Below are 25,053 nucleotides of genomic sequence, written 5' to 3'. Positions count from 1 at the left end.
TACCATGCTGAACAGAAATCCCAAAGCTATTAAACAATAACTCCCTATTTCTTCCTTCCCCAGCCTCCAGTAAATTCATTACACTTTCTGTCTCTGTGAATGCGCTTATTCTACATACATCAAGTGGAATCATTAGCGTATATATCTATCCTTTTTGTGTCTGGCTTATTTCACTTAGCATATTTTCAAGAGTCATCCATGTTTTAGCTGTATTAGAATTTTATTCCTTTCCTTTGTACAGATGAATAATATCTCATTGTATGTATATCTCACATTTAGTTTATTTGTTCATCTTGCTGGATATGTGCATCGCTGTACCCTTTTGGCTGTTGAGCTTGATGCTGCTATGAACATGGATGTACACGTATCTGTTGAGGTCTCTGCTTTCGGTTCTGTTGGATATATACCTGAAAGTGAGATGACCACACCGTAAGGTAGTTCTGTTGCTTAAGGTTTTGAGGATTTGCCACGCTGTTTTCAAAAGAGTTGCACCATTTCCAACCACGATACATAAGGGTTCCAATCTCTGGTGTTTTGTTTGTTTGTTTGTTTTTTGGTTTATAATACCCGTTTAGTGGTATGAAGCGGTATCTCATTGTGATTTTGATTTGCATTTCCCTTATGACTTGGGACACTAAGCGCCTTTTCATGTGCTTGTTGGCCATTCACATATCTTCTTTGGAAAAATGTCTGTTCACGTCCTTTGCCAATATTTTATTGGGGTTTTATTTTCTCATTTATTTTGAGTTGTAGTATTTCTTTATATATTCTGGATCCTAATCCCTTACCAGATACATGATTTACAGACATTTTATCCCAGTCTGTAGGTTGCCTTATCACACCTTTGATAGTGTCCTTTGTTTCACAAAAGTGTTACATTTTGGTGAAGTCCAGTTTACCTATTTTTGTTGTTGTTGCCTTTGGTGTCATATCCAGGAAATTATTGCCAAATTCAATATTTTAAAGATTCTCCTTAATGTTTTCTTCTAAGACTTCTATAATTTTAGCTCTTTCTTTACATCTTTGATATATTTTTTGTTAATTTTTGTATATAATAGTAAGGATCCAATTTCATTCTTTCACATATGAATATCCAGTTTTCCTATAGCCATTTTTTGAAGAAACTATTTAAAAGGAACTGTCACCCTTGTTGAGAATCAATTGACCACACATGTGAGGGTTTACTTCAGACCCTCTCTTCTGTTGCATTGCCGAATATGTCAGTTTTTGTGTCAGTACCACACTGGTTGATTATTATTACTTTTGGTAAACAACTGCATAATTGCTGGGTTATATGCTAAGAGTATGTTTCAGTTTGGTTAGGTTCAGTCGCTCAGTCATGTCCGACTCTTTGCAACCCTATGAAGCGCAGCATGCCAGGCCTCCCTGTCCATCACCATCTCTCGGAGTCCACTCAGACTCACATCCATTGAGTCAGTGATACCATCCAGCCATCTCATCCTCTGTCGTCCCCTTCTCCTCCTGCCCCCAATCCCTCCCAGCATCAGGGTCTTTTCCAATGAGTCAGCTCTTTGCATGAGGTGGCCAAAGTACTGGAGTTTCAGCTTTAGCATCATTCCTTCCAAAGAACACCCAGGGCTGGTCTCCTTCAGAATGGACTGGTTGGGTCTCCTTGCAGTCCAAGGGACTCTCAAGAGTCTTCTCCAACACCACAGTTCAAAAGCATCAATTCTTCGGCACTCAGCTTTCTTCACAGTCCAACTCTCACATCCGTACATGACCACTGGAAAAACCATAGCCTTGACTAGACAGACCTTTGTTGGCAAAGTAATGTCTCTGGTTTTCAATATGCTATCTAGGTTGGCCATAACTTTCCTTCCAAGGAGTAAGCATCTTTTAATTTCATGGCTGCAATCACCATCTGCAGTGATTTTGGAGCCCAAAAAAACAAAGTTTGACACTCTTTCCATTGTTTCCCCATCTATTTCCCATGAAGTGATGGGACCAGATGCCATGATCTTCGTTTTCTGAATGTTGAGCTTTAAGCCAACTTTTTCACTCTCCACTTTCACCTTCATCAAGAGGCTTTTTGAGTTCCTCTTCACTTTCTGCCATAAGGGTGGTGTCATCTGCATATCTGAGGTTATTGATATTTCTCCTGGCAATCTTGATTCCAGATTGTGCTTCTTCCAGCCCAGCATTTCTCATGATGTACTCTGCATATAAGTTAAATAAGCAGGTAACAATATACAGCCTTGACATACTCCTTTTCCTATTTGGAACCAGTCTGTTGTTCCATGTCCAGTTCTAACTGTTGTTTCCTGACCTCCATATAGGTTTCTCAAGAGGTAGGTCAGGTGGTCTGGTATTCCCATCTCTTTCAGAATTTTCCACAGTTTATTGTGATCCACACAGTCAAAGGCTTTGGCATAGTCAGTAAAGCAGAAATAGATGTTTTTCTGGAACTCTCTTGCTTTTTCAATGATCCAGCGGATGTTGGCAATTTGATCTCTGGTTCCTCTGCCTTTTCTAAAACCTTTAGCTTCGTTTAAAACTTCTAAATAATTTCCAAAGAAGTTGTATCATTTCATACTCTCAACAGCAATGTATGAAAGTTCAGTTATTATATATATAAGCAAACATTTAGTATTAACGGTCTTTTAAAATTTTAGCCATTATATTTCAAATGTAGTGTTAGAGTATTGTGATTTTATTTGCATTTCCCTAATGATAAGTAATTTTCAGCATGTTTTCATGTACTTGTTGGACATTCATAACTCTTCTTTCATGAAATATCTGTTCAAATCTTTTAATTGGCTGTGTGTCTTGTTATGATAAAGTTGTAAGAATTCTCTATATATTCTTGATACAAGTCTTAGTCAGGTGTGTTTATTGCAAATATTTTCTCCCAATCAGTTGTGCCTTTTTGATTTCTTAACAGCATCTTTCAAACAACTTTAATTTTTTTTTCTCTCATTTTAGAAATAATTTCATACCTACAAAAATTTGCCCAAAAATAACACAAAGTATTCCATTATTACTTTGTTATTTTCTCCCTTTCAGTTACTTTGAGTGACTTTTTCTTTCCTAGTTTGATAATACAGGAATTTTTATCATTGACTTCTAAGCTGTCTTCTAAATAAAAGCATTTAAAGCAACACATTTCTTCCTAAATACTGTTTTAGCTTCATCCTCACATTTCAACATGTAATGATTTTAGGTCATTCCTTTAAAAATATTTATAATAGTAATTATAATTATCCAAGAAAAAAACCAGGAGTATATCTGTGTAAAAGGCCTAAAAAAGGAGGAAGTTATTTTAAGAATAAAATGAAAGCAACTGGAAACTCCAGGGAAAATGTAAAACATTTAGAAAATGGCATTCCTTTGTTCTATATTGAACCATAGTTACGTAATCAAAATTATTTAAGCAATAATAAAGGTCCTTACAAGTGAAGCTTTCTTCCACTATTTACTTCTGCTGCTGCTGCTAGGAAACTTTTTTTCACTAAGGTAATTACTAACGTCATTAAGGTTCTTCAGGATGCAATTAAATGCTGATCTCTCTTCATGAATGTATCTTCTATGTGGTGAATCCTTTGTAAGTCCACTCTTAAAAAATATGTATTTATTTATTTGGCTGGGTCTTAGTTGTGGCACTCAGATCTTTGATTTTTTGTGTGTGGTGTTTGGAATGTTTAGTTGCAGCATATGAGATCTTTTTTTTTTTTTTTTTTTTTCTAGTTGCGGGATACTTAGCTATGGCATATGGGATCTAGTTCCCTGATCAGAGATTGAACCCAGGCTCCCTGCATTGGGAATGCAGAGTCTTAGCCATTGGACCACCAGGGGAGTCCCTGTAGGTCCATTCTTGTTCAGCTTGAGAACATACTTTTTTTGTTATACATAGATTATTATATATATTCCACTGATTCTGATAATTTCTTCGGGATTGTCAATTATAGCATCTTACAAATCAATAATTTAACTCAATAAGTAAATATCTTAACTCAATAATAGCACTTTTCACCTTTTTAGTTTACTTGTCCAGCTACTGTCTTTTCCACGATCCTGTAACTCATTCGTTGTATAAACAGTATGATTCAGTTCTGGATTTCCAAAACTTAGCCCACCATCAGGCACATTGTAACTGCTCATGCTTACTAAATGAATTAATCTGAAGAAACTTGATCTGGTTATTATGAGAACATGTTACTTTTTGGCTGTTTCCTCAAGAAAGGAGAAAAAAGAAAAGAGTGAGAGAAGATGTAATTGAAGAGGAAAGGAGAATACTGAACACATTTAATAGATGTCCCCTCTCTAAAGCACTTAAGCAGCAGCAAGCATACCCTTGGAGCATGTCTGATGATATTTCAGAGCCTCTCTTCACAGATCACCTTGCAATCCCAGGTCACAAGGTGGGAGCTGCCAGCAGTCCTGGTATTAAACCACTGCACTGGCTTCCAGTCCTCCTTTAAGTGAGGTGGCTTGTGGTGGACTAGCCTAGGGTAACTATGCCAACTTACAGCTGTCCTGTCCCTGTCTCCCTGCCAAACAGACTTAGATTTCAAGTGAGTAGTTTCACAAGCCTGCAAGGAATGGATATTTATAAAGACAAGTTATGTCGTGGTCATATTCACATAGCATCACCATCAGCTCAGCATCCAGGCAAACCAGTCATTTCCTGTGAACAGTTGGCTTTATGGGCTGCAGGGAGCTGGGAAGATAGACTCATGGGGAAAATACAGGACAAAGGGGTCTGACCAACTTAGCTATAGGGAAGCATACAACCTTTCTTCTTTTCATTAGGGCTTTTATCAGAGGCATTTGACCTACAGTGGAAGGAGCATACTTCTTAGAATTAATGGATCTTGTTTTGGGTTCAGGGACTGCTACTTACTTGCTTAGTGTCCTTGAGCAAGTCCCTGCCTATCTTCCTATCTCTGGGTCTGATTTCCTTATTTGAACAATGTAAACCTCATAAAGGTATTTTGAGGATTATAAAGAAATAATGGATGTGAGCATTATATATTTTTCAAAGAATGCTCACATCCATTATTTCTTTTTCTTACTGGGATATGCCTCAAGGCCATTCAGCATACTGTGTTCAGCTCTTACGTATAAAATATTAAAGGGAAATGTTACCAAACCAGGAAAAATTGCTGTGTTAATTACCAGTATGACAGGGAGAAGCTTCCCTAATACTTAATTTTCTTGTTTATTAACCTACTAGTCAAACATTATTGAACATATCATGAAGATCATAAAAAAGATTTGAGTGTGTATTATTCAGTTATCCAGACACTTATCACGTGCTCAGGTGAAAGGCACTAGGTTAGCTCCCATGAGTGAACTAGTAAGGAAAAGGAAGAGAATCCACATTCAGAATTAGGTAGTTATAATATGTCAAGGCTGCGTTGGATAAGTGTTATATTTCTAGTAGTTTTAGAATCACAACACATAGGACATGTATACCTATATAATATCTCACTTCCTTCAACTATTACGTAAGGTATGAATTCTGTCGACACTGTACTTTGATAACTAAAAAATATCATACTGCAGGGAATATTCTAAATATTTCAAGTAGATATGATTGTAAGAAAACTCTTCCTTATATTCATCATCTGGTCCTGTCTTATAGCCACGCAGCTTGCTGCCTCTTATACATAATGGTCACCACTTGGACATTTAAAGATGCCCATCATGCTTCTTCTATGCCTACTTTTTGGCCCCCGGTCCCTTCCCTCTTAATTCTGCTTTGTCTCTTAGGAACCTGCTCAGTTCTTCCTGTGTCCTACTCAGCATGTCACATTCCACCTGGCCTCAGAATTCTAAGAGTGGTTCTACCAAGGCGGAATAGGATGTGACTGTATTCTCCATGTTGAAAGTCCTCACGGACATTTATAGTCATAGAGATACTGGCAAACCCTAAATTTGTTTTCATGTTGTGTATCTCATTTTCCATGTAAGTATATTCCCTCGTTCTGTGTTTTTGAAATTTATTTTTCAGAACAACATTCACAACTTCACAGTTGTATTTACTAAATTGTATTTTTAGATGTTGGCATAAGCTGCCTCTAACACAAGTCATCTCCATTATAGTACAGTCCCCACTAGGATCAGAGGGAGAATGATTCAAAGGTTGATGCACAGTTTATAACTCATGCTTTGCCCCAGAGAGTTTGTCTGGGATTCACTTTTAATCACTTCCCACAGTTCTATTTATGATGTCAGCGTTCTTATACATCCTACAGAAGTTCCCAGGACCCATATGATTTATACCACCAAGACTCTCCCATTAAAATTGTGAATAACCCTTTCCTCCAGGAGTCAAAAAACAATTAAAACTTGACATAGGAGTCAGATAGGGACAAAAATAGCAGCTTTATCATTGATATAATTAAATGCAAGTATGTGGAATGGCCCTGGCCAAGACTGTACAGCCCTTTTGCCAGTTGGCTGGTGGGGGTGCTCTGTGCTCCTTTAAGCTTCCCTATCTCCTAGCAACCAGAACTAAATAGGAAATCAGAATCTTGTAGGCAGGCAGGTGGACAGCACAGAAAGAGTGCTCAGAGGGGCAGAGCTGCACACACTAGGCTGGAGCCCAGTTTCCCACCGCACATTAATTCCTCTCTTGAGGTGGGGAGAGGCACTTCTTCTGAAGAGTGACTGTCTGCATATTTCAGGAATACTGAGCGAGGGAGAGAAGGCTTCCCTCACATCTCCTTACACTCACACATAGGTGCTGAGTCCCTTTAGCGTCGTCAACTGCAGGATGATGGGGCTGGCTTGTATGGGTGCAGGGACCTCTTTCAAGGCGACCTACTTGTCCACACTCAGGTCCAGTGGCCACTCCCCTTTGTCCATGGCCTGTGAGATTTTGTCTGCGGGGCTGACAGCCCTGACGTCAGCCTGGAAACTGCACACATCTGACCCAGCACATCATTTCGTCTCTGTGGAATGTCACACTCTGTGAAGGCCAGTGTTGCTTGATGTTGGACACCTGGATGTGGGGGGAAACATTCAGCTCCACGGCTTTGCTTTTCTCTCCATGAAGTCCCTGTCCTCCCTGTGCCACCCTGGGTGTGAGCCTGGAGTGGAAAGACCCCTGACTGAGATGGGGAATGTTGCAATGGACTGGCCCTCCATCTGCTCCTTGGGGTCCTTTTAGACTTGCCTGTTTATATTCCTCTCCCTTCCAGATTTCCCTTTTATCCTGGAGACAAAGCCCAAAGAGGCTCCTCCACTTTCACTATCACTTGTTATGAGTCCTCTTCTGTCTCCTAGGATCTAATAGTTCTATCTTGTGCAAGTTACCTGGAAGCTTTTGCAATCTCCTGTTCCACTCATGAATTACTAAAGTAGGTAGAATGTCCTTTCAGTCTCCCTACTTGAGCTGTGTGTTTCTACTTCTGCTTCACCTTCCAGAAGCTATCGCCCCATCATACAGATGTGGCTCCTGGGTCCATTTGCTTCTTAGGTGTGATGATTGAAGAAAAGCCTGGTTGTAGAACTCCATTTGCAATATTTAGAAGATCTGTTTGTATTAATTATCCAAACTTTCCCTATATACCCACCCACCACCTCTTTTTATTTTTTTTACTAGTAATACCTTTATTCTTTTCAAAATAATTCCATAACCAGTATCTCATTTGGACCTCAAAAGGATCTCATGAGTGAGCTAAATCATGATTCTATCTTTCCATTCTATATCCCAGGACAGAAGCACAAAAAGGTGAAGTCATGAACCCAAGATTTAGGAAAGAACGGTGGCAAAATCGGGACCAGACACCACATGTGACCCTGAAGCCAGCACACCTTCTACTGAATCTGTGTATACAGACCTCACAGGGTCTTAGCAGTCACTAGGGCTCCATGATTGACAAGATCCCCACGAGAAGCCAGTCCCATCAGCCCCTAGTTGAATGTCCTGCTTTGAGAAGGCACATCCCCTGAGTAAATGGAAAGAATTGTTTATTGTGGGGGAATAAAACGAAACTAAGCCAAATGAAGCATAGAAGGTTTGGGTGACATTTAGGTGGCAAGAGCCAGAGTTTAAGTGAACTGGAAACTGATGGGAGATGAGGCAGTGGAATGACACAGTTTAACTCTTTGAAACCTGTTTAGTGTTTTAATAGCTCATATGGACTAAAGGAAAAACAGAACACGCATTTAGTCATTAAAGAACCCTGGTACTCTGTTAAATCCATTGGGAAAAAGTTTGGATGGACCAGAAGCAGCAGTTTCTTTATGTTAATGAGAAAAAGAGTGAATTATAGACACACATCCACACAGAGCTTGCAACATTGTGAAGCTTTGACTTTAATTAAGGCCTGTGTTTTTGCCCCTCCATCCTTTATTAAAATGAAAGCATCATTAAAGAGAAGAAAAACAATAGACAGCTAAAACCTCCCACCAAGAAAACCTCTGCTATTTTGGATAGCTCATATGCCAAATTATTCCACTTTAGTGGAAAGAAAAAACTAATGCAAAGGAATCCATGTGTACAGATGACTGGAGTGCATCCACCCATCTCCCAAAGCAGCACATTTCCAAAGGGCACAGATAGCCTCCTGCGATGCCTCTTTTGTTAGTTTAATTTCCTCACGATGCATCATCCTCTAAGGAGATGGGCCCAAGTTCTCCCTCTCTTTCACATTGTTTTCAAACCCAGTTACCACTGCATGCATTTCTAAATGACAGAGTGACTGGGTCTAAACCTTGATATGTCGAGAGAAAACCCAAACTGACAGTTGGAAGGGGCAGAAAGAGGAAGGCGCTGACCATTCCTCCCTCATCCCAAATGTCATCCCTTCCTTGTCCAGGCTGCCCAGGCAACCCTGATGAAGAAACGAGCAGACACTTGAAAGTTTCTGACAGGTGTCACGGACGCAGGCACTGAGAAACCGGGAGAGATGGAGCTTGACGTGACAGTGGCAGAGCTACTGAGGCTGGCTCCAGGACATGCAGAGTTTGGTGTCTGTCAGTTCCAATCCTTGTCACGCTCCTTCTCCATAATGGTAACTGCAAACAGACAGTGCCAGCGGGAAGTGTTCAGAAAACTTAAAAACATCTTTTCCTGACCAAGTGATGTTGCCAAGCTGCAGTAATGTAGGATCAGCCACCCAAAGTGGGTGCACTCCAGCTAAGCGCGTCAGAAGCGGGTGACAGGGCTGATCACGCTGGTGGGGTGCACAAGTTGTTTGCTGTCTTTCTTTGTACTCTGCCTTGCCCTCCAAGACTAGAGTTGCAGTCTCCCATTCCTTTCCACATTTATGCATGTGATTTTTGTTCTGCCAGCATCTTCCTCCACCAGTAACTTCTGATGACTCTTAATTCCTTGCATGTAACGATCTCTGCAACAGATCCTGCTTGATCTGAATGTTTGGCAATCCTGCTCTTCTGACCTGGCTGGAGGGTGATTTATAATGAGAGAAGAAGGCTAGCTTCTTGGTAACACCATGCAAATAGTTTCATAAATATTGCTCCATTGCATTACTTTGAAATATTACTTCTTTTAACGGTCTGCCAAAGTCAAATAATTCTGCTAAATAACAATCCATGGCTAGGCCTCTCACCCAACCAAAGTAACAGGTGGTAACCTGGTGGGAGAACCCAACTTGATTAACTCCAGCCCAGAAGTGATGGCTAACTGGCATTAAGGCAGGATGGATGATAGCAGGTGCGTGTATAATCTTTTACCTGGCCTTCCAGCTTTCTAAGAGGGGATGTATTTATTTAATAGTTCTTAACCCAATTCATTGGCTTGCGGTTAAGCATTTTCAAATAACATAAGGACTTTATAAGTGCATTTATTTAAATAAAATCCAACCAATAATTATTTGACAAAAAGTCAGTGGCGCATGTAGTCTCTGAGTCTGGTTTCTACCGAAAATTCCACGGGGCCTCAGGCAGAGTGATAAATCACCCAGGGTGCGACTGTCTCCCTCTCCAAATGCCAAGAGTCAATGCTGAAGTGGAAAGAGTTCTGGTGTCACAGTGACCCAAGTGAGCCTGAAATTTGAGAATGGCAGGGGACCAGCCTAGATATTTGTGTTACAAACTGCACTGTGAAGTGTCAAGATAAGTTTAGGCCACAGGTGCTGTTGTATCTTAGCTTCAGCCAATTTCTGCTCTGGTTTTGTGTTCAGTGACTGGAGGTGACCTTTTTAATAGAATATCTCCTTTCCAGGGGGCCTGCATGAGAACAGTGATGGTGTCAGCTGTGTCAGGACCCACACGTTCTCCCCATGTACACACTGCTCTTAAAATCTCCTCCTTTTCCATCTCTCCAGCTCATGTGTCAGCAATGTTGACTCCTACATATGTTTTTCTAACCAGTTTTATCTTCCAGCCTCAAATTTTGCATCTCTGTACAGACAATAACCCCTGAAACACATGTATACTAGGCTGAAGGAGCATGCTGCTCCCATCAGCCACGTGCTCTGCTGGATTTCCTACTCTGTTTGTGGTGCTGCCCCTCCCTGGGGCCCTGCCTCCAAACCTTTGAAATCGCCTCTTCCTTTGCTCCCTAAAGTCAAGCAGTTATGCAGGCCTGTCAGTTTTCTCATATAAAACCTACATCTGCCCCCCATATTTAGTTTTGAAAGAATGTTTTTATAATTTGTTTTATAAAATTACACATGTTCATCATGAACTTTTCAAACAATATGTCAAAGCATAAAGAAGAAAGACAAGTAAAACCAATTTTTTAAATTAAAAATAATATCCAAAATCATATTGTCCATAAATAGCTCATAAAATTAGATAACATTCTTCTATATTGCTTTTGTGCACATAGATGAATAGATGGATGGATGGATGGAAAGAAAGCTTACTAAAACTGTATTATGATACCCATGTTATTTTGACAAAAACATTAAATGTAATTTTATTTGATTTTGACAGGAAAAAAAGTAAAACAATGAAAATGAAGGGAATTGTTTAACTTTATTTCTTTATGTAAGAGATAAATGCCTAAATTATCTGAAGATGAAAGAAATGAGCTTACAACTTTAAGAGATTGTGGAAGTATTATTCTTAAAATTCCACTTCAATTTTCATCAGTAGGGATCAAATTCACCCTAAGGGAAGTAAAAAGGTCACCCTCTTATACTTCCTGTTGGCTGCTCATCCTCCACCTCCCAAATTTACTTACCAAGATGCGTAGCATTTGTATTCTGTGATCAAACTGTCCAGAGTTTAATGTCTCGGTTCTTCATTTGAATTACTTTATTGCTCACACTCACCACCAGTCATTTCTCTGAAGCTTCTCCATTTCTGTGTGTGTGTTTTTATTCTCTCTGCTTAGTGAGATTTGATTGTGGAGTACTTTTATCTAGAAAGAGTTTCAGTGCTGCTGACATTGTGTTCTTCACTTGCTGAAGTCATACTTTCATTCTTTAGCAATATGCAGACGTTGTACTGTTGGTTTCTGAATTTTGAATACTCCGTACTCATCAGGCTACATCATCACCGTTTTCATTAGCCTGGATTTCATCATTGTGTGATTTTATTCCTAACCCTACCCCTCCCTTTCCCCGCAAAAAGAAAAAGGACTAAAGGTGGTTATATGCTGAAGTTCTGTCACATTTGAAAATATCTTCAGTTTGTTCCTGTACTCGAATAACAACTTGACTCCTTACTACATTCTTAAATCTTGGGGCTTGATGTCAATATTTATTGACATCATTCCATTGCCTATTATAGAAATATGAGATATCTTTTTCTTTTTATCCATTCTCAATCATTATTTATTTATTTGTATGTTTTTATCCCAAAGTGAATTTAAAGAATAGAGAAAAACATGTAACAAGTTTGATGTAATAACCAACATCATTTTCAGCAAGTTTTAGCATGATGATTTATCTACTTAAAATATCTTTACCCTATAAAATAAAACATACAAACTTATGTTGTTGTTGTTGGTCACTAAGGCATGTCTGATTCTTTGAGACCCCGTGGATTGCAGCACGCTAGGCTTCCCTGCAGAGAAGGCAATGGCACCCCACTCCAGTACTCTTGCCTGGAAAATCCCATGGACGGAGGAGCCTGGTGGGCTGCAGTCCACGGGGTCACAAAGAGTTGGACACGACTGAGTGACTTCACTTTCACTTTTCACTTTCATGCATTGGAGAAGGAAATGGCAACCCACTCCAGTGTTCTTGCCTGGAGAATCCCAGGGACGGGGGAGCCTGGTGGGCTGCCGTCTATGGGGTCACACAGAGTCGGACACGACTAAAGCGACTTAGCAGCAGCAGCAGCAGCAGGCTTCCCTGTCCTTCACTATATCCCTGAGTTTGCTCAAACTCATGTCCATTGAGTCAGTGATGCCATCCAACCATCTCATCCTCTCTTGTGCCCTTTTCCTCCTGCCCTCAATCTTTTCCAGCATGAGAGTCTTTTCCAATGAGTTGGCTTTTCGTATCAGGTGGCCAAAGTACTAGAGCTTCATGTACTTCATCTAAGTGTTCCTTGCTCACTTTATTTACCAGTACTCGTCCACAGAGGAATCTCCTGTCCTTAATTTGGTGTTTTGCAAGTTCTATACATGTTTGTCCTGGCTTCCCTGGTGGCTCAGACGGTAACGTGTCTGCCTGAAATGCAGAGACCCAGGTTCGACCCCTGGGTTGAGAAGATCCCCCGGGGAAGGGAATGGCAACCCGCTCCAGTATTCTGGCCTGGAGAATTCCATGGACAGAGGAGCCTGTTAGGCTACAGTCCATGTGGTTGCAAAGAGTCGGATACGACTGAGCAATTTCAGAGATACATGTTTTTATAGCATTCTTACATATGTACGTAGCTAAGAATTATGGATATATAGTATATTTTACAGACTGTTTCAGATTTATTTAAATGATATCATACAGAATTTATAGTTCACACCTTGCTTTTCTCCTCCAGCATTACTTTTGCAAGATTTCTCAATGTCAGTACAAATAGTTTAATAATTTTCATATTTTTCCTATTGATGGATATTTAGATTGTTTCCAGTTTCACTATGAAAAGTATTGCTGTAGCAAATAAAACCTGTTCATTTGTGGCCTTGACATGTGTGAGAATTTCTTTAAGCATTCAGAGGTGAATTTGGGGCCATGAGTGGACTGTGTGTGTCTTTAACTTGACATTTCTAAATAACTAGATAAATTTTATATCACAATCAGGGCTGTATTATACTTCCCAGTAATTTGCATACTCACCGCCACTTAAATTGTCATACCTTTTTTTCATATGTTCCCATGTAATAGATTTTAAATGGTATCTTAATATTAGTCTCTTTTATCTCTGATGGTCCACTGGTTAAGATACTATGCTTCCAGTGCAGGGGGTATAGGTTTGATCCCTGGTCAGGAAACTCATATCCCACATGCCATGTGGTGTGGCAAAAAATAAAAAAAAATGAATTTGAAAAGTATTCATCCCTTTTACAATTTTTGAGTACTGACTGCCAATGAGATTGAGCATATTTTCAAATGTTTAATGGTCTTCTTATTTCTTCCTTTATGGTTCAATTTAGTTCAATTCAGTCACTCAGTCGTGTCTGACTCTTTGTGACCCCATGGATTGCAGCATGCCAGGCTTACCTGTCCATCACCAACTCCCGGAGCTTACTTAAACTCATGTCCATCGAGTTGGTGATGCCATCCAACCATCTCATGAAAGAGGACAGTGACAAAGTAGGCTTAAAACTCAACATTCAGAAAACAAAGATCATGGCATCCAGTCCCATCACTTCATGGCACATAGATGGGGAAACAATGGAAGCAGGAGAGACTTTATTTTTCTGGGCTCCAAAATCACTGCAGATGGTGACTGCAGCCATGAAATTAAAAGACACTTGCTCCTTGGAAGAAAAGTTAAGACCAACCTAGACAGCATATTAAAAAGCAGAGACATTACTTTGCCAAAAGAGGTCCGTATGGTATAGCTGTTCATATCCTTTGCCAATTTTTCTACTGGCTTGATTTTTCTCTTATTGATCTTTAAGGGTACTTTATATAAGCTATTTCCAATTCATTAGCAGTTTTATGTGCTGCACATATCTTTCCTAATTCCGCGTCTATTTGCTTAACATTTTGTGTGGTGTCTTCTGTAATAAGAAACATTTTAATATATTAATAGTTGAGTTTATTTTTTTCTTTGTGATCTATGGTTTTTGTAGGAGAAGGCAATGGCAACCTACTCCAGTACTCTTGCCTGGAAAATCCCATGGACGGAGGAGCCTGGTAGGCTGCAGTCCATGGGGTCCCGAAGAGTCAAACACGACTGATCAACTTCACTTTCACTTTTCACTTTCGTGCATTGGAGAAGGAAGTGGCAACCCACTCCAGTGTTCTTGCCTGGAGAATCCCAGGGACGGTGGAGCCTGGTGGGCTGCCGTCTATAGGGTTGCACAGAGTCAGACACGACTGAAGCAACTTAGCAGCAGCAGCAGCGTGGTTTTTGTATCTTTCTTTAAAATCTTTTTGAGTCATGAGACTGTAAGGATAATCTTGTACATTCTCCTAAAATTTTAAAATTATGCTTTTTTGATAATCACAGCCAACATACTGAATTAATTTATTTTATATACAAATGTGGAACCATATTCTAAATAATTTAATATTCTGATCTTGTGAGAATTTTCTCTTGATTCCAAAAGTTTTCTTTTTTCTTTTTATTGAACTATAGTTGATTTATAATATTGTGTTAGTTCAGATGTACAATAAGGCGATTCATATATTGTTATTCACTCACTCAGTCTTGTCCATCTCTTTGTGACCCCATGGACTCCAACATACCAGGCTTCCCTATCCTTCACCATCTCCCTGAGTTTGCTCAAAGTCATGTCCATTGAGTTGATGGTGTCATCCAACCATCTCATCTTCTCTTGCCCCCTTCTCCTCATGCCCTCAATCTTTCCCAGCATCAGGGTCTTTTCCGCTGAGTCAGCTCTTCATATCAGATAGCCAAAATATTGGAGCTTTATAGCTTCAGCATCTGTCCATTCAGTGAATGTCCAGAATTGATTTCCTTTAAGATTGACTGGTTTGATCTCCTTGCTGTCCAAGGGACTCTCAAGAGTCTTCTCCAGCACCACAGTTCAAAAGCATATGTATTTATATTCTTTTCAGGTTCTTTTCCATTTTAGGTTATTACAAGATATTGAATATAGTTTCCTGTCGTTGTTTGTCTATTTCATATACAGTGGTATATATCTGTTAATTCCATATCCTTAATTTATCTCCCTGTTACCCCTTTGGTAACCATAAGTTTGTTTTTCATGTCTGTGAGTCTGTTTCTGCTTTGTAAATCAGTTCATTTGCGTTATTTTTTAGGTTCCACATATAAGTGATATCACATAATATTTATCTTTCTCTGTCTGACTTACTTCACTTAGTATAATAATCTCTACATCCATCTATGTTACTGCAAATGTTAATTATATCATTCTTTTTATGGCTAAGTAATATTCCATTGTATATATGTACCGCATCTTCTTTATCCACTCTTCTGTTGAGAAACATTTAGGTTGCTTCCATGTCTGTAAATAGTGCTGCTGTGAGCATTGGGGTGCATGCATCTTTTCAGAGTTTCCGTCTTTTCTCGTCATATGTCCAGGAGTGGAGTTGCTGTAGTATATGGTAACTTTATTTTTAGTTTTTTAAGTAGCCTCCATACTGTTCTCCATAGGGACTGCACCAATTTACATTCCAATCAATAGTGTATGAGGATTTGCCTTTCTACACACCCTCTCCAGCATTTATTATGTGTAGACATTTTGACGATGGTCATTCTGACTAGTGTGAGGTTATATACATCATTGTAGTTTTCAATTGTATTTCACTAATAGTTAGCGATGTTGAGCATCTTTTCGTGTACCTATCGTCCATTTGTATGTCTTCTTGGAAGAAATGTCTCTTTAGGACTTCTGCCCAGGTTTTATTGGATGTTTGTTATTTGATATAGAGTTGTATAAGCTGCTTACATGTTTTGGATATTAAGCCCTTGTCAATTGCATCATTTGCAAATATTTTCTCCCAATCTGTAGGTTGTCTTTTCATTTTGTTTATGGTTTCCTTTGCTATACAAAAGCTTGTGAATTTGATTAGGTTCCATTTGCTTACTTTTGGTTTTGTTTCCTTGGCCTTGGGAGACTCACTATTAGTTTTTTTATTGCTGAAATGACAACTTAAAGGGAGCACAGTCACTTAATTAATATCTCAATCATCATTGCAATATAGTAACAAAGATGATGGAATTGTGAAGGTGATTATTATAGATGTATCTTCTTGTCAGACATTTGCCACATTTTTCTCTGATTGGAATTAAGAGTTAAGAGCTGCATATCATCTAATATACCTCTCCTGGTTAATATAACATAGCTAAATGTTCATCTTCAACTGGGTTTTTTCTCTGACATGTTATTTTACTCCCTGAATGTTGTTTAAAGTTTGGGCTGAGGTATGGAAGGCCACTTCTGCCATTAATTGTCTAGTATGAAAACAGAATTTTAGGCCATGGTAATTCCAGATTATATGTGCGTGCATACATGTGTATGTGTTGCTTTTTTTCTTTTGACTTGGGAACCTGATCTAAAAAAAATATTGTTTTAACTCACATCAGAGAATGTTTTGCCTACATTCTCTTCTAGGAGTTTTATGAGGGCATGTATGTAAACTGCTTTGGGTAGCATGGCTATTTTAACAATATTAATTCTTCCAATCCAAGAGCACAGAATATCTTTCCATTTTTTTGAATCATCTAAAGTTGGAAGACTATGATTTTTATGCTCATGTCTTTAACCAACTGAAAAAGTAAGACTAGGCAGATTGGCAGGAGATAAGAATCAGGGTTTTTTTTTTTTTTTAATATGGAAAACAGTGGGAAACATTTTTCTTCCCCCACTAATTCTAGACTCTATTCTGTTCCATTTGTTGATTTACCTATTCATGGGCTAGTTGTTTGAATTACTGTAGATTTATTATTTTCATAAAAAATGGGGTAAAACTTGAACCTGTTTTTCAGTAACCTTCTAACTGTTATTTACTCTGACTTTTGTTGACTTTATATGGTACAAATGTCTTTTCCCACACTGCTGCTCCTGCTGCTGCTAAGTCGCTTCAGTCGTGTCCGACTCTGTACGACCCCATAGATGGCAGCCCACCAGGCTCCCCCGTCCCTGGGATTCTCCAGGCAAGAACACTGGAGTGAGGTGCCATTGCCTTCTCCATTCCCACACTGGGACTTGTCTTTTTATCCTTTTACGTGTGTCTTTGGATGAGTGAATATATTTTTATGAACCCTAATTTTCTAATCCTCTTTCATGGTTACTCTTGTCTTTTCCCATTACAACATCTTTGCTGCATCAACATCACAAATATATGTTGATATATATTATCTTCTAGACACTTTACTGTTTCACTTTTTATATTTAGATCTTTATTCCACCTTGCAAATCAACTATTTGTATGGTGGAAGGTACTGAGAAGATTTGTTTTAATGCATGAATATCCAGTGACCAACATCACTGATTAGAAAGACCATTCTGTGATATCATCTTTGCCACAAAGCGTCTCCATATGTGTAGGCCTGTTTCTGGACTCACTGTTGTGTTCCACCAATCTATTTGTCTTTCCTTGAATAAGACCACATTGTCTCAACGAATGCAATTATATAAAAAATCCATATCCATTAGAAAAGTTTTGTGCTTCTGTTTTTTTCTTTAACATTATCTTCACTATTCTTGGTCCTTGGAGATTCCATCTAAACTTTAAAATCCACTTAAAATTTCGGCAAAAAGCAACCTGCCAAAATTTTGATTAGGATTATACCGAATCTATATATCTTTTTAGGAAGAAATTATAATCTTTGCCATATTAAGTCCTCAGATCCCTAATGATCATTTATCCCTCAATTTATTTTCTTTCTTTATTTCTAAAGATCTGCACTTTCTTTGAAAATGTCTTCCATTTCTTTTGCTAGATTTATTTCTATATATTTGATATTTTTATTAAATCATAAATTTAAGTTCTACATTTAGCGATACATTCCTATTTTACTGAAAGTTTTAAACTACAGAAATTGATGTTTAATGACTAAATGCATTTTTCAGCATCTGTGGAAAGAATCCTAAAATTTATTTCTGTAAGTCCATTAATACATTAAGTTATATTTGTTGTTCAGTTGCTGAGTCATGTCCGACTCTTTGTGACCTCATGGACTGCAACACTCTAGGCTTCCCTATAGCAAACTTCCTTCTCATCCTCTGGCACCCCCTTCTTCTCCTGTCCTCAATCTTTCCCACCATCAGGGTCTTTTCCAATGAGCATCAAGGTGGCCAATGTACTGGAGCTTCAGCTTCAGCTTCAGCATCAGTCCTTCCAGTGAATATTCAGGATTGATTTCCTTTAGGATTGACTGGTTTGGTCTCCTTGCTGTCCAAGGGACTCTTAAGAGTCTCTACCACCACAGTTCAGAAGCATCAATTCTTTGGCACTCAGCCTTCTTTATGATCCAACTCTCACATCCACACATGACTACTGGAAAAACCATAGCTTTGACTATATTTCTATATTTAAAATATTGAACCATCTTTGCATTTCTAGAATAAATTCCACATTTTTATACTGTCATTCTTGTAATATACTTATAAATTGAGTCTGAAACTAATTTTAGAATTATCAGTTGATATACATGAGTGAGTTTTTATATGGTTTTCTCTTATTGCACTTTCTTCATTGGATTATGATACCAATATTATGCTCACTTCATAAGATCAATTTGGACTTTCCCCTTTATTAATAATTTTAAATGGTTTATAGGGATTTTAAATTTTTTCTTAAAGGTTTTCCTATGAAACTTTCCTTTATGAAATCATCTAGAACTGGAAGTTTTTAATAGTGGTGTAGAGGTAAAAGTTAATTAAAAACAAAATGGTAGATATTGAGCCCAAGCTTTGCATATTTACTCAAATAGATGTACTTTCCATCTGTATTTTTCCATTTGTATTTCTACCATGTAAATGGATAGGATTTGATCTTTAGAGTTTTTAATTCATTCTCTTCTAGATATTCTGTTACTTTAGTTTGAATTTTATATTTGACAAAAGAGCTGCTTATAGGACTTTATTGTATTATTGTTATTAGTATTTTGTAATGCTAATTACTGGTGCTGTATGATTGTGAGCATAGAACATTTTTGGTATTATTTAGAAATTTATTGGAAGCTTCAAAATAATCTTGTATATGGGCAAGCTTTCCAAATATTATATTCCTTGAAAAAAGGGTATATTCTTTATTTTCAGTGTTGAAGCTAAAAATATGTCAATTAATATACCTTCTAAGGAAAGGTGAATTAAGATCTTAGACTAGTATGTTTCTGTTTATCCATGTAGTTTCACAGCTGTGATTTGTGCTTCTGAATGCATGTAATCATAGTACTGTATTGTACTTAGCCTGATAAAGTGACTTTGTCTTTTTTATTTTTTTAGTTTTTTTTTTTAAAGAATTCAACATTGTGTATTGAGGTTGGCCAATCTACTCTCTTTTCATTTTATCTTTCTTGTCTATATTTGCCCTTTTTTTTTTTTTTTTTCAAATTTTGTGTCGCATGTACTATATATGGAACAAAGACTGGTGTTTTGCTTTTATTTTTCCCTATCAATGTTGATGTACAAATGTGTCATTATGAAAATTTTCTAATGATCAGCAAAGTTGAAAGACTTTTACAGTGACTGGCCTACAAGTTTTGCTTTTTAATCCAACCCAAAATTATGTCTTAAGAGACAGATTTAGTTCATGTGAAAATATTGATATGTAAATGCTTTTGGTTTATATTATTCTATAGTTCACTTATTTGTTCATATCATTTAAATTATTTCAGTATATATTCTTTTCTCTCCTTTTTGATTTTGTGATTATCTTGATATTTAGGAAGTCTTGTACTTTTGCTAGAGATTACTTTCATATCTGTAACTATATGTGAAAGTGAAAGTCAGTCATGTCCAACTCTTTGCGACCCATGACTATACAGTCCATGGAATTCTCCAGGCCAGAATGCTGGAGTGGGTAGCTTTTCCCTTCTCCAGGGGATCTTCCCAACCCAGGGATCAAACCCATGTCTCCCACAGTGCAGGCAGATTCTTTACCAGCTGAGACACAAGGGAAGCCCGAGCATACTGGAATGGGTAGCCTATCCCTTCTCCAGGGGATCTTCCAGACCCAGGAATCAAATTGGGGTCTCCTGCATTGCAAGTGGATTCTTTACCAACTGAGCTATTAGGGAAGCTTTAACTGTATCTTATATCCTTAATCATCTTTTTTTTTTTTTGAAATTATCTATTATTTTCTGTGATTGTCAGATTTGTGTGTCAACTTGTCTAGGCTATAGTACCCAGTTATTTAATCAAATGCTAGTTTAGGTACTGCATTAAAGGTATTCAGCAGTCCAGGTTCGATGCACGATACTGGATGCTTGGGGCTGGTGCACTGGGACGACCCAGAGGGATGGTATGGGGAGGGAGGTGGGAGGAGGGTTCAGGATGGGGAACACGTGTATACCTGTGGCAGATTCATTTTGATATATGGCAAAACCAATACAATATTGTAAAGTTAAAAAATTAAATTAAATTAAAAAAAATAAAATAAAAGGTATTCAGCAGATGTGATTAACATCTGTTAATCAGTTAACTTTAAGTAAAGGATTATCCTTAATAATGTGGGTGGGCCTAATCTAATCAATTGAAAGGTCTTAAGAGCAGGAAACCTGACATTTTCCTGAGGAAGAAGAAAGTCCCGTTGTAGACTACAGTCTTGTCCCTATCCAAGAGTTTGTAGCTTGCCTTTGCTGTGGAGTACTCTGTGTATTACAGCTTGCCTACCCAATTGTACAATTAAAGAAACTAGTTCTCTGCTCTGTGTGTATGTACATATATATTTTTTCACTGGTTCTGTTTCTTTGGTGGAAATACAATGTCTTAAGTGGGCAATAAATAAGTTAGCTTTAAATTTTTTCTCCTCTTCCTCTGCTATCTGACTTTATTCAGTCATGTATTCTTCTTATCGTTAGTGTTTTAATATTTTAATTTTATTAGAGTATAGTTAATTTACAATTTTGTGTTAGTTTCTGGTGTACAGAAAAGTGATTCAGTTATACATATATCCATTCTTTTTTATATTCTTTTCTTATGTGGATTATCACACAATACTGAGTAGTGCTTCCTTGAATATCGAGTAGGTCCTTGTTGGTTATCTATCCTATATATGGTATTGTGTGTGTGTTCATCCCAAGTTCCTGATTTATCCTCCCTACCACATTTCCCTTTTGTTAACTGTAGGTTTGTTTCTAATAAGTTTAAGTCTGTTTCTGTTTTGTAGATAAGTTCATTTGTATCTTTTTAAAAATCAGATTCCACATACGGGTGATATCATATGAAATTTGTCTTTGACTTATTTCACTTAGTAAGGTAATCTCTAGGTCATCCATGTTGCTCTAAATGGTATTATTTCGTTATTTTTTACGGCTGAGTACTATTCTGTTGTATATACGTACCGCATCTTCTTACTCCATTCTCTGTCAGTAATCATTTAGGTTGCTTCCATGTTTTGGGTATTGGAAATAGTGCTACCATGAACGTTGGGTTGCAAGTTTTCCTTTAGGGTTATGGATTTCTCTAGATATATGCCCCTTGAATGGGATTGCTAGATCATACAGCAGTTTTTTAAGGACCCTCCATACTGTTCTCCATAGTGGTTGTACCAATTTACACTTCTACCAACAGTGTAGGAGGCTTCTCTTTTCTCCACACCCTCTCCAGCATTTGTTGTTTGTAGATCGATGATGGCCATTCTGAGGTGACACCCCATTGTAGTTTTGATTTGCATTTTTCTGATAATTAGTGATGTTGAGCATCTTTTCACGTGCTTCTTGGCCATCTGTTATTAAATTTTCATGTTTGTGTGTTATTAAGGTTTGGTATTTGTGTGCATACTTAAGAAAGCTCTCTCCTAAATATAACATGCTTTGGGGAAAATAGAGTTAGGATCAGACCGTTCAAAATCTAAACCCTTGCCCAATAATCAGGCAGTCAACGAATGATGTTAAGTTTTTAATAAATAGAGGAATGAACAATAAATACAGTATTTAAAGAAAAACAAAAATGCAAGTAGTTTGAGCGGAGGAGGTATGAGCAGGTGTTGCATCTGTTGATTTCTGGAAGCAAGGGCAGCAGTCACAATGGCTGGGCAGTAATGTGCAGCAAGCCATCAGAGGTAGCACACATGGAAAAGGAGAGCCAAGAAGGGCAATAAGGAGTCGCTGGGCTTTAGGTTCAGTTTTGTACTCCTCTGGAACTTGCCACCATTCCCTTATGGTTTGAAATTTAACACTCTGATAAATATCTTTCATGGATAAATGTGACTTCCTCAGTATGCCAGCATCATCGCTACCAACTTCAAATCAGGTACATATGATCTAATTCATGTAGCAGAAATAGGCCCTGGGAAGAACAGACCATACTTGATTTATGTGCTTTAAATGATATCCTTGGATTTCTAGCTTTTAAAGATCAGCAGACTTTTCTATCTCCCATTTTCCCCCCTCTCATTGCTCAATTGTTATTTGCATAATTTCTGTAGTATTGTAGCCTGTATCATTTGTATTCTCTACTGTTATAATTGCCTATCTTATTTGTTTTCTTTCAGTCCTTATTTTACAGTTTAACCTTTGTTATAGAATCAATGCCTAGCTATTAGATGAAAGACTGAATGTCTTTTGTCCCTCTGTGCCTGTCGTGGGCTAAACATTTGTGTCCCTTAAAATTCATATGTTGAGGTCCTAACTTCCATTGTGATGGGATTTAGAGATGGGGCCTTTGAGAGGTAGTTAGGTTTATATGAGGTCATGAGGGTAAGGCTGCCGTGGTGGGATTAGTGTCCTTATAAGAAGAGGGAGAGAGACCAGGACTCTAGTTCACTCTATGATGTGAGGATACAGTGGAAGGCAGCCATCTGCAAACCAGGAAGAAAGTTATCACCAAGGGTTGAATCTGCCAGCACCTTGATTTTGGACTCACCAGCCTCCAGAATTGTGAAAAATAACTGTCTATTGTTTGTGCCACTCAATCTATGTTATGTTGTGGTAGCATCTCAACTTGATTAAGATAGTTCCCCTCCCCATTTAATAAAAAATCTACAATAGCCAAGAGAAGGTACTCACCCCAAGCCCACATACACATATCTACGCCATGTTCTGATCAAACACTCTAGAGTTGTCTGCCCAAACTACCCTGAACTCACTTCCAGGACTTGAAAAGAGCCAATATAAAGATGCATTACCTTTAAAAGAAACAAGAATATAACAGACCGCTGAGGTCCCAAGAGAAACTATAGCAGCTTACGAACAACAGAATGATATATTTAAGGTGCTAAAAAAACAAACAAACAAAAACTACCACCATGTAATCACACCATCATTGTTGTTCATTTGCTAAGTCATGTCCAACTCCGCAACCCCATGAACTGCACCACGCCAGGCTTCTGTCTTCCACTGTGTCCTGGAGTTTGCTGAAATTTATGTTCATTGAATTGGTGATGCTATCTAACCATCTCATCCTCTGCCACCACCTTCTTTTTTTGCCTTCAATCTTTCCCAGCATCAGGGTCTGGGAAAGCATCAGCTCCCTCCAACGAGTCAGCTCTTCACATCAGATGGCCAAAGTATTGGAGCTTCAGCTTCAACAACAGTCCTTCCAATGAATATTCAGGGTTGATTTCCTTTAGGATTGACTGGTTTGATCTTCTTGCAGTCCAAGCAATTCTCAAGAATCTTCTCCAGCACCACAGTTCAGAAGCATCAGTTCTTCAGTGCTCAGCCTTCTTTATGGTCCAACTTTCATATCCATACATGACTATTAAAAAAACCATAACTTTGACTAGACAGACCTATGTCCACAAAGTGATGTCTCTGCTTTTTAATACACTGTATAATTCCAAATGTAACAGAAATATCTTTCATAAGTGAAGAAAAAAATAAAGATACTTTCTAGATATACAAAGACTGAGTGAATTTGCTGTCTGCAATTCTATGTTAAATAAATACTAAAGAGAGCTCTGATGGAAGGGAAATAATCTGATGGTGTGTGGTGAACCACACTGTGTCCGTACGGTCAGCTTCATCTTAGCCTGGCTGTCCTGCACCCTCTCCTTTCCCTGTGACTGAGCAGTACCTAGCTCACAAGGAATGTGCCTACGCCAGATGAGTTCCCCATCAGCTTCTACCTTTGGAATCTGGAAGAATGCCTTTTTCTGTTTCAAATGGTTAAATGGTCATGAGACCCTCAGGGAGAGGAAAAAATCCTTGGTTCCCATCTTGCAGACATGCTTCTCAGTTGGTAGCCCAATTCTATTTTTAGCTTTAGCCTGTTGTACCCCTTCCAGCTCCTCCAAGCACAGCTGCAAATGCCTTTGGATCATTGTCCCCACATCCTGCCCATGTGTAAGTTTCCCACAATAAACTTCATAATTATACTTTATGGAGTCGCCTGCTTCATTTTTCAGTCTCAGTGTTTCTTCTCAGTTCAGAGGGTATTATTCAATACCTCCACCTCCCAGCAGATGGAATCAGGATATGTAAGAAGGAATGAAGGACACAAAGGAAAAGGTAAATAATTGGATAAACCAACTATACCAAAAAAAAATGTCTTGTGAGGTTACAAATATATATACAAAATGAAAATGTATGATAGCAATACAAAAAACACCAAAGATACCAAGGAACAAATGCAGGTTAAGTATTCTAACCTCAAAATTATCCAAGAAGAGGTACAACTACTAACTTATGTTGGATTCTAAATAATGCATTATGTAATATCTAGGATAATCACTAAAAGAATAGAAGAAAACTTCACTTGTAGTAAGCATGAAAATGAAGAGGAAAAAATAATAAAAAATATTTGATTAATCAAAAATGTCTAAAGCAAGGACAGAAAAAGGAATCAAAAGTAGATGATGCCTGAAAAATATCATTAAAAGATGACAGATGTAAATACATTAGTAACAATATTACATGTAAATAGCATGTTGTTGTTCAGTTGCTAAGTTGTGTCTGACT

General features: G+C 38.1%; 1 protein-coding gene across 1 annotated transcript in view; it reads left to right on the top strand.

Moving 5' to 3' along the window:
* LRMDA (leucine rich melanocyte differentiation associated) overlaps positions 1 to 24,445 on the top strand; it is an 861,351-nt gene extending 836,906 nt beyond the window's left edge. The window contains exon 7 of the mRNA XM_070364611.1: positions 23,597 to 24,445. The gene's annotated coding sequence lies outside the window, so the exon portion shown is untranslated. The remainder of the gene's footprint in view (positions 1 to 23,596) is intronic.
* Positions 24,446 to 25,053: the final 608 nt, after the last annotated feature.

Source organism: Bos mutus, chromosome 28 (genome assembly GCF_027580195.1).
Source record: "Bos mutus isolate GX-2022 chromosome 28, NWIPB_WYAK_1.1, whole genome shotgun sequence".
Taxonomy (NCBI): domain Eukaryota; kingdom Metazoa; phylum Chordata; class Mammalia; order Artiodactyla; family Bovidae; genus Bos; species Bos mutus.
Note: the sequence above shows the minus strand (reverse complement) of the source record. Positions and strands in the feature narration are given on the sequence as shown.